The 4755-nt window shown below is 31.1% G+C and overlaps 1 long non-coding RNA gene across 2 annotated transcripts in view; it reads right to left on the minus strand.

The window, feature by feature from the left end:
- LOC106681549 (uncharacterized) overlaps window positions 1-2673 on the minus strand; it is a 7831-nt gene extending 5158 nt beyond the window's left edge. For both annotated transcript variants that reach the window (XR_010842645.1, XR_001343267.3), the window contains exon 1: window positions 2584-2673. This is a non-coding gene — a long non-coding RNA (uncharacterized lncRNA). The remainder of the gene's footprint in view (window positions 1-2583) is intronic.
- Window positions 2674-4755: the final 2082 nt, after the last annotated feature.

Genomic DNA, 4755 nt, shown 5'->3' on the forward strand with positions numbered 1-4755 from the left:
CCACTCTTGCGCGGAGCAAGTAACGGTTTTAAAACGATTTCAAATACGTCGCGTATACAGGAAGTAGTGATAAAGATTTGACGAAAAATAAAAAATGATAAGAGAAAATAAAGAATGATACGGTACATGGGTAATTACATGATAATAATAATAACTATAATAACTAAGTAAAATTAGAATGACAAATATCGTTACAAATAATAGGAGATTATATCTTAAAAAAAAAAAAAAAAAAAATTACAAAGAAAAGTAAGAATAATAAATAAACAATGATAACAACTGAGTATTTATATATCGTGAAAAAATACTCGTAGTTCTACACTGATAATGGTAATAGCAAAGATAACAGGAGTAACATGAATAACATAAAGTGAAACAAGGTAATTTAACAATCAATTGTAAATGGTAATTACTCATGTACCGTATCATTCTTTATTTCTCTTATCATTTTTTATTTTTCGTCAAATCTTTATCACTACTTCCTGTATACGCGACGTATTTGAAATCGTTTTAAAACCGTAACTTGCTCCGCGCAAGAGTGGGGAAGAGGTAATACGTCGCGTATACAGGAAGTAGACTATCAGAGCCAAAATAACATAATGAGATAATAACCATAAATAAATGCAAAAAAACAGCATAACAAGAAAATTTAAATTATTAGAAGAAGATAGTTGACCGTATGAAGTAGATTGTAGGAAGATAGCCTGGGTGGCAGTCAATAAAGCTACCAAAGTAGTAAAAGAAAACTATTTATTGTTAACCAACGTTTGACCTCATTTAGCAGGGCTTCGTTAGGGCGAAATGAAATGACAAGATGCAAACATTTTAGAATTAAGATCACACTTGGTTATATTTATTAATAAATTATTTTCAGTCCACTTATATGTATATACTTCCTTATATTGTTATTATTAATTATTTCTTTTTTTTATATACTTTACAAACATAATATTTTTATTTTAATGTTTTGTTAATTATAATATGTTTTTTCATTTATCCCTGCAAAGTGGGGCGAAATGTTAGTTAACAATAAATAATTTTCCTTTACTATTTTGATACCTTTATTAACTGCCACCGGACTACTTTCCTACAAATAAAATTAAAAATATTACAAATAATACTATAAGAAGGTAATTTATGATACATTATTATAACAAGGAAGTAATGAATAGTGACATGAAATTAACATAATTAAAAAAGGGTGGAATACTTATCTTTTTGTTTTGATGTGTCTATTCCATATGAATTCTACTAGAAAATATCTGGAGGTGAGAGGCGACAAAAAAAAAAAAATATATCTAAAGTTATATAAGTCAAAACGGGGTAAGTAGTAAAATTAGAATCAGGAGAGGTGATGATCACAAAGTAAATTATGTAATGTAATATCTGTCACCCCAGTGAATATGTGGTTAAGTCGAATTTTGGTCAAAAACGAAGGACTAGTGCGGCACTGAACTAGTACACCTACATATAACGTAAATCCATTTTATCCTAAAATCACTGATACCCGACAATCACCCGCTAAGGTGAAAAATACACGAAAATCGGGAGCACTGCTGGTAACCTTGGTAACACAGCTAAGTAAGTCCCTGGGATTATTTAAATTTTCTTCTTCTCTTATATCACCCCTTACCCCATGAGCTATATCTGTAACCCCAGTGAATATGTGGTTAAGTCAAAATTCCTTACTTTTCAGGGGACAACTTTTAAAGTTTGAGCATTTATGTAAAATCAGGTGTTTGTGGTAAATCATCGAAATTTCGTCAATACTACCAAAACGTTGGTAACTTGTTACTTGTTTTACACCAATTTGATATGTCTTATCACTAATTAGATAATAGAGTTAACTAATTGTTCACCGACCGTTGAGAACAGACTTGACCAATAACTCTGTTTTAAAACGTTGACTAACTTAGACACTTATGCACAATGAAGACGTTGCCTCTGTTCACTTAACTCATTTTGACCAAAATTCGACTTAATCACATATTCACTTGGGTGACAGATATATTTATGAAGGCATTATATGTCTAGATAATTAAATAAAAGGGTTTCTGAAAAAATTCTAGAAGGAAGGTTGAATTTATAGGTTATTTATATCAATTTTTATCATCTACAGTCTGTATTGCTGATATTTACGCTTCCTTTTCATTTCTTTCATTATCTTTATTCTGTTCCTTTTTATAGTAAAAATAGATTAAATCGAACGTAATAGCCGAATAAATTCAAAAGAAAAAAGAAGCCTGTGGATATTGATGTTTATTGCTTCCTTTGTTTAACAAGCATTAGTACAAGTCTTGGATTTGCGGCAAGTGACAAACGTATAGATAATATATTCCATGAAATAACCAATTTAAAATACCGTTACAGATTATAGAAAGAAGATTATAAAAATTTATCTGAGTTTGAAAATCCATTTCCTAGCCAATTTACATTCTAATGTTCTCCCACTAATTTTAAAGATCTCTAACGTTCATTTGAGATTTATTAAGAGTAGAATTATGAAAATTATGCAAGTTTATAAAATCTGAAAAAAAACATTAATACCTCTAAAATTACAAAAAAACATAAATAGATGCTTACATAAAATTGAGATTATGAGTATAGACAACATATCCAAAACTTTTGGGACAAGAGCATAAAGATAAGATGAGCCACTAGGCAAATGCAAGATCATCACTCTCACAATTATATAAATGTTTGATATTTTATCAGAGTTCAAATGTCGCTTAGATAGGTTACTAACGAATATTTTATTTATTATCAGCAACTATTTGTAGCCAGCACATTCAGTTATGTTAAATTTGCATTACACTTGTCTCATTTTTTTTTTTGGATGAAAATTTGGTTTTGGGCATTTGCCCCGGTCTTTCATCGATCGATTATCATTCCAAGAAAAGCTCGTTTTTTGCCTAGTAAGTAGTATAACGCTTAACTTCTGCCGCTCATAAAGTTCATGAGCTAGCCATAGATCTACCTTCTTCACTTTTCTTTATGTTTCGAGAAACAGTCGATACACTTGTATTCAGTTGTGCTGCATGTCCGTCAACTGTTTATAAGGGTTTTCTTCCACAGTAAGCTTAAATTCTGGGCCCGTAGCTCAGATTGTTAGGCCTGGGTCTATCGTTTTGAAATCTGCGGGCTGATCTGAGTATCTGGGGCGCCGGTTCGAATCCGGTCTGGGAGTGTTGACTTTTTCATTAAGTGGCGGTTCCACAAAATGAAAAATCTTGACCCCCACCATGGTTAGAATAGGTTGGCCACCTGTAGATAACTATTTTTTTTTTAAATTTATTTTATTTAATACCAGATTCAATGGACCTTACATAGTTAATGTAAGAGGTACATTTTTTTTTTAACAATTGATTATGGAGGTATAGTCTCATACAAAAAACACCCCTAGTAAGGGGTGTGTATGTAGTTATATACAATGTTATAAATAAAAAAAAAACAAGATAAAATTAATAGATTTTATTATTGATTCGCTTTATAATAATAATTCGGTCTAATGGTATGATTGTAAAGCACCTGTTCTGGTTCATGGTTTATAACATAAAGTACTAGGCCCAAGAGTGGAAAAAGGTAGTTATTCCACCCCAATTTTTTATTTCTTTAATGAAAATTATCTATAATTACTAGCCAAAGTTGATGTGTCTACCAAGTATAGGCAGGGGAAACAAAAAATGGCAGCTGTTTTAGAACGTTAAAAAAAATAACACTTAATTAAATTAATATCTATTTTTACATTGTATTTAAATTTAGGTAGAACAAAACTAACCAATTAACACTCTTCTTTTGATGGTTTATGACTCTTGATGTATTCTTTCCCAAAATGCTCTATTTAACTGTCAACAATGGCTTCGAGTCACCTCTGCTTAAAGACATCCTCTCACCAGGCAATTCAAACCAAGAGTCGCCTACTCTTCTTGGGTGACTCCTCGATGTCTTCCTTTTCAAGATGTCCACCCTTGAGCTAAATAAAAGATGATGAGGACCTCCTCATCCAGGAAACATCATTCTCCGCCCATGCCTAAGCAACGAATACCTTTCACCAACCGTGATCTTTCTCTTGATGTTCAATGTAAACATCGATTGTAGCACAACAGTTTTGAGTTTTTGCATGTGATTTTCTTTATGAACATTATTCTTTAACACTTATACTTGGCTTATATTATTTCTTAATTTTACTGCAACTACAATTATATTAGGAAGTTAAATAAAGTTTAAAGTATTTGAGTCTGCTCAACATGGCTGCTATTCAACGGGCTTTTTGGAGTACACGTGCTGCCATCTTGGCTTTGTTATGAATAATATATTTATTTTAAACAATGAAAATTGGTTAGCTTGTTTTTTGGTCCAACTAAACAAATGAACAATATTTAACGTTGATACATAAAATAAAAACATAACTGAAATCATTTATATATAAAAATAACTATTTACTCATAAAAGAGGATATTACAATATATAATATTGTTTATTGAATTTTTTTCTAGTTTCCCTATAAGTAATATAGTAGTTTCCCCAACCCAGTAATTTCTGACATATGGAAAGAGGGGAGAGGAAGAGGGCTTATTCTATAGGTAATCAACTTATTCTCCCCAGAGTTAGAACATTGATTTTTTATCCTGTAGAACTGCTACAGACAAGTGGTTGCTGTGGTGATGTCTCAACTTCTTCAGCTACCGCAGCCTCCAAAATCCATTTACAATACATTTTTATATATATTGTAATATGCTCTTTTTTAGTAAATAG

Source organism: Halyomorpha halys, unplaced genomic scaffold (assembly GCF_000696795.3).
Source record: "Halyomorpha halys isolate HHAL.00 unplaced genomic scaffold, Hhal_1.1 Scaffold347.1, whole genome shotgun sequence".
Taxonomy (NCBI): Eukaryota; Metazoa; Arthropoda; class Insecta; order Hemiptera; family Pentatomidae; genus Halyomorpha; species Halyomorpha halys.